The sequence below is a fragment of the Crocuta crocuta genome, unplaced genomic scaffold (genome assembly GCF_008692635.1).
Source record: "Crocuta crocuta isolate KB4526 unplaced genomic scaffold, BGI_CrCroc_1.0 scaffold102, whole genome shotgun sequence".
In the NCBI taxonomy this organism is placed as follows: Eukaryota; Metazoa; Chordata; class Mammalia; order Carnivora; family Hyaenidae; genus Crocuta; species Crocuta crocuta.
In genome coordinates this window covers 15,146,122-15,156,324 of record NW_027530019.1, presented here as the reverse complement: position 1 = coordinate 15,156,324, position 10,203 = coordinate 15,146,122, and the positions used below count along the sequence as shown (strand labels likewise).

The window sequence follows — 10,203 nt, the reverse complement described above, 5'->3', positions numbered from 1 at the left end:
CTCTGTTCAAATCATCCCATAATTACTCTGGCACTGTAAGCTGCGAACTTGGCGGGCTCTGAGAGATATCAGATGTTTTTCTCATGCTTGCTGAACCTCTCTTAGACAAATTTTGCATTGTTTTTTGTGTCAGTTTTATCGTGGAACATCGTGTTGCCATCTGGGAAGGAAAACAACATGGCAGAGGAGCAGCTGGTGAATGGCAATGGACAAATAAACATTGGCAGGCAACTGCCATTAGGTGAGATAAGAGGGAGGGGCAGCCGCCAACACTGATGATCTCTCACCACTGGAACATCTTTCACTGTCCCCTTCTCTCTTATCTTCATTCAAATTCATGGCAATTTTTCACTCAGAGGTTTAAGCTCTCCAACTGTCAGGTGTTGGGCTTTCTCTTCTGTGTCCAGGAAGAACAAGAGAGATCTATAAAGTGCCTTCCAATTGAATTTCTCTCCCTGGACAGGACAATGGGCTTCCTGAAGCAAGGGGGAAAGCCTCTGATACCTTAACAGAAAGGCTCCCCTGACGAATGAGAGGGTACCAAAACTCTCACCAAGCTTTGCATACAGTCTAGTGGACTTTATTTGGGTCACACCCAACATCACCAGCATTTGTGTCTTTCAAACCCTTAAATCCTTTAAGGGCCATATTTATGGCAAACCAATATAAATAATACTAACATGCCTTTGGGAGCAGGAAGCAAGCGTAATCAAGTTACGCTTGATTGACAGTTATGCACCATGCTTTCTTGATTCCAAGATATAATTTTTTCCATTGTAACATTTCTAAAATTGAGATCCACAGAATAGATGTCTAAAAAAAATCTGACAACCTCTAGGCAGCAGAATAAGTTGTGAAGTGCCAATAGTCATTATTGCCTGCACATGTGCAAACTGGTAAACATTTGAAGGTGAACATTCATCCAACCACTTCAGTCATGTTATTTTTATTGCTGGAACCAATACTGTTGAATTTTTCACTTAAATTTGGATTCCAGCCTTTGGTTTAAAATATCTTCAAAAGATTACACACACACACACACACAGCATTAATTTTTCCAATTGTGTTCAATCTACAGATATTTGTTTCACACAGGCAACATGATCAGAGGCAATAGAAGCTTCTGAATCACTCAAATAACTCAAAATTGTTTAAATTAGTAGAAATTGGAAGAATGAATCCATGTGTCATGGAGAATGACCTTCAAGCTAGAATATCTATCTGACAACATCTTCCAGCTGGCCTTCAATATACAATTCAATTAAGGATAAAATTATATATATTCAAGAGATATTGTAATTGATACATAGTTCTGTTAAGGAAAAGTTATATATATAGTATAATTTATAGATACTATATGTCATTGTTCTCTTTAGTGGATTATATATTGCATATATGTGACATATTATGTATTGATTATATATCATATGTTTACATGTAATATTTCATATGTATGAATTTAACCAAAAAGAAAATGAAAATGCAAAGCCCTGGAAATCTCGACAAGATTACTCTAAGTCCTAAATGGGATGTGGTTAAAAGCAGGAAGAGCAGTGTACCAGTGTGTCATTTATAAAAGCCAGTGACTAAGAACATTTGAATGTTGCAGTGTAAAAGGCTTAAACACAAATTCTGATTGTGGCAGTTAAGAAAATGGCATAAAATTATACTGAACATTTATTATAAAAAATCATACATAAAAACTATATACAGTTAACAGAGTGTTTCTTCCACCACATACATACAATTGATGGTGATGTTAAAGGAAATATACTAACTTTCAGAATTATTGAGAATCACTGAATTTATCTCTTTGTTTAGAAAGTAAGGTCCTAAGATTGCACAGGTTACCTGTGACAGAACTCGAACTAGAAATTATTAGCAAACCAGAGAGGCTTCAAAAGAGGGAAAATATAATGGCACAAAATGAAAAGCCTTGACCTACAGGATAAACCAAACTAGGGCTAGCCAGTAACTCTCTGGAAGTAACATTAAAACAAGTTCTGTGAGCCTGGGTGGCTCACTTGGTTAAGCAACTGACTTTGGCTCATGTCATGATCTCACGGTTCCTGAGTTTGAGCCCCACATTGGGCTCTGTGCTGAGAGCTCAGAGCCTGGAGCCTGCATCAGATTCTGTGTCTCCCTCTCTGTCTCTCTGCCCCCCCCCCACCCCCCCGCTTGTGCTCTGTCTCTCAGAAATAAATACGTTAAAAAAATTTTTTTAAACAAATTCTCTGGAAAAAACAAAAAACAAAAACCTGTGGTAATAAATCAATCCTCACATAAATGACTGATTAAACATGATCAAGAAGATTGCTGGGAAAATCTAAGAGAAACCAGTTCACAAAGAAAACTTCCTAAAAATCTATTTAAATTCCTTTCAATATCATTCATAAGAAAAGCCAGTCACTCTGAATGTTTCAGTAATATAATTTACATAGGACCACACTCTTTTGTCAATGTGTTATTCATTCTTCTGACATCTATCAGGGAAGTATATGACAATTGTTATTACCTTGTTTTGAGCTCCAATGACAATGAGTTAATCTCATCACATTGTGAATTCAGAAAATTTGAGACCATAATCCATTAGTCCATAATCCTTAACCTAAGAATTCAAAAAGATTATGCCTATAGACCACTCTTAATCAACATTTATGAGAAATTTTGCAGCAGGAAACTATTTTTTAGGAAACTATTTTCTTTTTTTGTTTGTTTACTATTTATTTATTTTTGAGAGAAAGAGATAGAGACAGAGCACAAGTAGGGAAGGGGCAGAGAGAGAGACATAGAATCCGAAGCAGGCTTCAGGCTCTGAGCTGTCAGCACAGAGCCCAACACAGGGCTCAAACTCATATGGAACGTGAGATCATGACCTGAGCTGAAGTCGATGCTTAACCCACTGAGCCACCCAGGCGCCCCAGGAAACTATTTTCTAAAGTAAACCCATCATTGTCAAAATGAAGCTGCAAGCACTTTCTCCTCACTTCTTGAACATCTACTACATACAGAACACTAGATGGACTCTGCTGTGACACCAAGAAAGGTCATTCTCGGCCCTGGTTTACGAACCCAATGGAAAAATCAAAGCCTAGAGGTGGTAAATAACTTGCCCAAATTCCAGCAGCTCAAAAACCCAGAGAACTGTGTCTAAGGCCTATGACCTTAACTACTACACTGTGATGGAAGGTGTTTAATAATTAAGTACCAAATTAGTAGCATTTAATTGATTGTGACTCTGAAGTCAGCTTGAGTATTCAGGTAGGCTTCTTGGAAGAGCTAGAAAATAAATAGGAGCTTTAAAGGATAAATAAGTTGGTAAAAGATAGATTTTTGTCAAGAAATCAGCAAATAAATAACCTGAAGGGCAAGTACTAGACTACAAGAAAGGGGAACTCAGACAGGAATAGCTGGAATTTTGAAGAAGGCCTGAAGGAGATGAAACTGGAACTTAGAATTACATTCTGGCCAAGGTAGTACAAATCAATTTGTAAATGTTGATGTCCTGTTGGAAGGCTTCCAGGGAGACAGAGCAGTATGGAGAGGAAGCAGTCCCCCTTGATGAGTAAGTCAGTGCCTTCCTGAGAGGGTAATAGCCTCACAGCTCAGGGGGGCCCAGATGATGGAATGCAAGAAGGTGACATAGCTAATATGATCACTGAATGATAAATTAGAGCATATAATCACATGGATATTTTTTACCCCAAAGGACAGGATCTGGTCACTTAACAGGATCAATGAAGAAAGAAGCATGTCCCTGGCCATTGAGAAGCACCCCAAGCCACTGTATCTTTGCCTTGTTGAGAGTGAAATGGTTTTGATACAGCCACAAATTCATCTTCTGACCCTCCAGAATGTCCCTGTTAACAACAGAATTTCATAAGAACAGATTAAAATGTAATCATAAGTACCCTACACTCCAAATATGCAACAATGGAGCTACAGAAGGTAAAGCTCAGGTTTTGAAGAGTCCTGATTTAATATGTCCAGAGTAAGAAAATCTTGTCATGTCAACATTAGCAAAAGGGACACAATGAGTTTGAAAAACAAAGTATTCTATCTTGAGTAGAAATTTTTTAAAGAGTCTAATACTGCATGCTTACAAACAGAGTCAGGCCTGGGATAAAAGAAGGAGATAGGGTGGTGGGTGGGGTGGTAGGCTATTTCCTTCCACAAAGTGGGTGTAAGTGGGAACCCTAACAGTTCTAGAATCTGTGTAAACATGGAAGGCAATTTAGTCTGACCTCTAAATGGACCACGTGGGGCAATGTCAATTGTCTTAAGTCCTCAGAGTGGGAGCCTCAACTTTGGGAAAGCAAATTCAAGGAACTAAGAACTATTTGGACCTGACCTGAGAGTGAACCCCTTAAAAAGGGAATATTTTATTTATATTAAAATTCCCAAGCACGATACCTAGCAAATATTAAGAGTTTAATAAACATGTGGGGTACCTGGGTAGCTCAGGCAGTTGGGCATCCGACCCCAGCTCAGTTCATGATCTCACACTTCAGTTCATGGGTTGGAGCCCAGTGTCGGGCTACGCACTGGCAGCACGGAGCCTGCTTCAGATCCCTCGTCTCCTTCTCTCTCTGCCCTTCCCCCACACATGGTGCACGTACGCTCTCTCTCTAATTATTTATAAATATTTTTTTTAAAGTTTAATAAACATTTGATGGCTAAACAGAAGCATAATATCCCTCCTATGATTCCCATCTGAACTGCAGTAGAAACAGAATAAGCCTTACAACAGGATAAAAAGGTCACTTGGATGATGTTATCAGGAGGGAAGGGGGCTCCTTTGTTCCCTGAATGTCTCCAGTAGCCCTCATGACAGGTTTAAATGTGACCATTAGAGGTCATTTTTCAGTGTTAGGTACCACCCTTTCTCCCTGGTAAATAGTCCTGGAAGCAGCAAGCTCATAAAGTGCTAACATCTAACTGGTCTCACTCTCTGAAGCATGAGTGGCATCAAAAGCCTAACTTGGAGATGTCAAAAGCAAGTGAGGAAAAAGAAAAAAAGGAAAAAAAAAAAAAAAGAATGTGCTAAAAGGCAATGGCCTACATAATAATTTGCCTTGTGCTCCAAATAGAGAAGACCATATCTTTTGTAACACACAGGCACTGCCATATTTTAAAGCAGTTTGGGTTCCATGGCCCTATGTCCCCGCTTTCTTACTCCCTCTTCCCTTTCATTTACTCCTTAACCTCAGCTCCAGGAGAGCCCACATGCACAGGCAGCCTCTTCTGGGTAAAAACAGGCTCTGTTGTAGTAGGTAAAACTCTTAACTCCAGGTCTTTCTATCCCCTGCCAGTCACGCTACCTGCCATTTATTTGCACCACCAAATATCAAAGGATATTCCATAGCTACAATAACCAAAACGCTATAGTGCTGGCATAAGAATACACAGAAAAGGAACACCTGGCTGGCTCAGTCGACGGAGACTGCAACTCTTGATTTCTTGGGGTTGTAAATTAAGCCCCACACTGGGCTTAGAGATTACTTAAAAATAAATTCTTTTTAAACATAGACATAAAAAGTCAATAAGTGGCTTAGAAATAGAAAGTAGTGTTCATCCAAATTTATGCTGTAAAGGTGATAAAGCAGTTTCAGAGATAAATATTACTAAACTAGTTATTTATTTGGCTTTTATGTCTATTTAGTTCTAGTTTACTTAAAAGTGCAAAAATATAAACCATAAAAACTGAAGAAAATAAAAATTAATGTTATTGGTTCTATGGCTTTCTAAGTTTTTAAGAAGCAGGTTCCAGGCCCTGAAGTCAAGAAATTACAGAAAAACTTAAATGTGACAACAAAATATTTTGTCTTTATATCATAAAATACATTGAGCAAAATTAAAACTGTACCAGACATCTAAATTTTTTGGTAGTAGAACTTTAATTTTCCTTTGGGTTAATAATATGCTCCCTCTTGGCTTATGTAAGTCTGTCTCTATCCCTCCAAAAGTGAGTGAACAAGGTAAATAGGGCCATTCCAATATTCTATGTTCCTGGGCAGAATGACTGTTTCAGAAATGGACACACAGTTATGCCCACCCAGTGAGACTCATTCAAGTACTACAACAACTGAAAAAGAGAACCTTCCTTCACTGAGTGACTAAGAAGACAGGATCTTTGCATGGCCATTCTGACACCAAGAGGAAAGCTTTGCCTGAATTATGTCAATCCAGAGTAAAAGCAAGCTGAGAGGTGGACATGTTCCAAGTCTGGATGATACTATTAAGCCCCTGAACTCAGCACTACCCAAAGGCAGTTCTCTGGAGCCATTAGTGAGCCAGTAAATTCCCAATTTTTTGTTAAGCTACTTTGAAGCTCTCCATCTCATATAACTGAAAAGCATTAAAGAGAAGTAGCCATAGGAGCAGCTGGCTGGCTCAGTGAATGGAGCATGCAGCTCTTGATCTGGGGGTTGTGAGTTCGAGTCCTATGATGGGTGTAGACACTACTTAAAAATATTTATTAATGTTTATTTATTTTTGAGAGAGAGAGAGAGAGAGATACAGAGTGCAAGTGGGGGAGGGGCAGAGAAAGAGTGGAGGAGGCAGGAAGCTGAGTGCTGGCAGTGGCTGGGTGGGAACCATGGCCAGGATCACTACTATCAAGGCAATGAAGATGCAGGTTCTTCAGCAGCAGGTGCAGAGGAGAAGGCTGAGCACTTACAGCAGGAAGTGGAGGGCAAAGGCAAACCTGGGAGCAAGCTGAGGCTGAGGTAGCCTCCTTAAACCACAAGATTCAGCTGGTTGAGGAAGAGAGGGACCCTGCCCAGGAGTGCCTGGCCACTGCCCTGCAAATGCTGAAGAAGCCCAGAAACCTGCCACTGAAAGTGAAACAGGTACAAAGGTTATTGAAAATAGAGCCTTAAATATGCAGCAAAGATGGAACTCCAGGAAACGCAACTTAGACAAGCAGAGCACATCATAGAAGAGGCAGACAGGAAGTATGAAGGGGTGGCCTGGAAGCTGGTAATTATTGAGGAGGACCTGGAAGGCACAGAGGAGCAAGCTGAACTGGCAGAGATCAGAGCTGCCAGGAGATGGATGACGTCATCAGACCTGATGGAGCAGAACCTGGTGTCTCAGAGCTGCTGCAGAAAAAGAAGCTCCAAAGGGAGACAAATATGAAGAAGAGATAAAGGAAGAATCTTACTGATAAATGTAAGTAGGCAGAGACCTGCGCTGAGTGTGCTAAGACTGGCAGTCAAACTGGCAAAGACAAATTATGATTTTAGAAAATACACTAATACGCACCAAAGAGGAGCACCTTTGTACACAACGGATGACCAGCCTCTGCCTGACCTGAATGATACCCGCCCTGCATCTGCCCCTCCCTCTGACCACAGCTCCAGCCTGAGGCCAGCCTGCCGAAAGGTGGCCTTGAAACTGAGGGCTGATCTCTAAATGGATGGCTGCCTTCTCTTTTTGCCACATATCCCACCCCAACCTGTGTTTTTTTCACCAGTGTCTGCCACTCCCCAGAGATTCCAGTTGGGCTTGAGGCTGAGCATCTCTGAGAACATTTACGGGAATGTGAGCACAGTGCAAAGACTCATTAAAAGCATGTTGTGATCCCTCTCCCCTAGTCAGGCACACTCTCTCCCTCTTTCTTAAAAAAAATCACTTTTGGGGCATCTTGGTGGCTCAGTTGGTTAAATATCCAACTCCTGGTTTCAGCTCAGGTCATGATCTCATGGTCTGTGGGTTCAAGTCCCACATCAGGCTCTGCACTGGCAACGCAGAGCCTGCTAGGGACGCTCTCTCCCTCTCTACCCCTCCGATGTTCTCTCTCTCTCAAAATAAATAAACTTTTTTTAAAAAGGCATGTTGTGATGTACACATTTTGTAATTACCTTTTTTGTTGATGATGATGTGGCAACCGCTTGTAAACAATCCAAATACAGTAAACCTTGGTTTGCGAGCATAATTCATTCCAGAAACATGCTTGTAATCCACATCATTTGTATATCAAAACGTATTTCCCCATAAGAAATAATGGAAACTCAGATGATTCATTTCACAACCCAAAAATATTCATATATAAATGATTACAATACTGTAATATAATACAAAATAATAAATACAAAACATAAAGAAAAATAAATAAACTAATCTGCACTTACCTCTGAAAACCTTAGTGGCTGGTGTGAGGGAGACAAAAGAGGAGGCTTATTATATAAGATGACTTTCACTGTCACTACAGAATCACTGCTGTCTATTGGTTCAATGCAGTCTTTTTCTGCATGGGGGCCATTGTATACCTCATATGGATGTTGACTACAGTAGAGTATTAATAAACTCCTGTCATCTACTGTATTTAATGTACCTGGCAATAAGGCAGCAGAGGAAAGTGTCTCTATCTGCAGGCAGCCTGACCTAGAATGAAGCAAAGCATTCCTATTACTCTTGTATGGGAGACAAAGGACTGTCCATTGGTGTTTTGAAGTAACAAAAAATACACTAGTGCCAGTTGTGAGCACATTCCAATGTTCTGAAAAAACACTGATTTCTGCCAAACACCACAGCCTGAGATGGAGCATCCGAGCATGGGAAATGATCACCCACATTCCCACAACTAGAGAGACAGAGACAGAGATGAACTATTGGCTCAGTGGTGATCATGTGACATTCAGCATCACATATTACTCATATTCCAAGACACCACTCATGTGTCGAATAAAATTTATTAGAAATGTTTGCACTAGAAACATTAGAAACCTGTGGAACACTCGCAGAACAAGTTACTTGCAATCCAAGATGTTATTATAATTCCACAGTTCTGAAGCAGCAGTCTAACCCCTTTCTCACATTTGGAAAGTAATTTTTCAGCTTAATGCATACTGCTGTCTCCACAGAAGAGGAAAAGTCAATAACACAAACTGTTTTGATACTTAAAATTGACAAGTGTCTTTTTGAAATAATCAGTCCCTCCCCACTCTGCAAAATAAAAGAGAATTAAAACTCAAAACAGAGAGGAATAAATGTAAGATACACTGCATAAGACTGGTAATTTTCTGCATATATAAATTACTTATATAAATTGGTATTTTACCTCATAGAAAAATGAACAATTTAGCAAAAGGATAAAATTACTAATAAATATGAAAAATTTTAAATATACCACATTAATAATCAAAGAAACAAAACTGAAGCATATTTTAGATACTATTTTTCACCTAAATATTTACCCAAAATTGTGATAATCATTCAACACAGAAGCGAAGATAAGTACTCTCAAGCCCTGCTTGTGGGAATATAATTCTACACAGATACTTTTGTTGGCTGAAAACCTCAGGAGCTTCCTGAGTAAAATCTGAAACTGGCCCTCATACACATAGGGCAAAGGAGAGACTGAAGAAAGAGATAGACCATTCCAGATTGGCAGGTGGCAGTTTTAAAAGTAACAGAACTTACATACAAGGCTTGTCTTGAGCATTACTAACATGAATAGATGTCTGTGCCCACCTACCAGAAATTAAAGTATATACAGAGGCCTTTAACTGAGCTCAGTCACATAGACTGTACCCACGTGGTCTCTAGAATACATTGTTCTCTCAAGGCTGTGAAAATGGCTCCCACTGTTGGACTGGTGGGTTGAAGAGACATTTCAAGGACAAGGGGTGGGGGAATGAGAATCCCCCACTGGCAGTTACATTCTCCAATGACCTCCTCCAACAACTTATTAAAGAACTATTAGATTTTATACACACACACACACACACACACACTGAAAGCCTCCAACACTTTGTTACAATAATTCCACATTTAGGTATCTATCCTAAGGAATAATTTAGAAGTAAAGATAAACCATTATATATATAAAAAAAACTTCAATAATGATATCTTTTAAAATGACATTTATAAAGAGTTTTAAAAGCATAGTTAAAATAGGGGTATCTGGGTAGCTCAATCAATTAAGTGTCCAACTTCAGCTCAGGTCCTAATCTCACAGTTTGTGAGTTCAAGCCCCACATGGGGTCCTCTGCTGTCAGCACAGAGCCTGCTTTGGATGCTTTGTCCCTACTCTCTCTCTGCCCCTCCCCTGCTCCTGCATGTGCACATATTCTCTCTCTCTCACTCTCTCTCTCTCTCGCTCTCGCTCTCTCATCTCTGTCTCAAAACATTTAAAAAAATTTTTAAAGCATAGTAAAATATTTTCACTACATCAATAAGTCAAAAAGGCAGTAAATA

The 10,203-nt window shown here is 39.6% G+C and overlaps 1 pseudogene; it reads left to right on the top strand.

The window, feature by feature from the left end:
- Positions 1 to 6,598: 6,598 nt before the first annotated feature.
- On the top strand, positions 6,599 to 7,318 carry LOC144231819 (tropomyosin-like; annotated as a pseudogene).
- Positions 7,319 to 10,203: the final 2,885 nt, after the last annotated feature.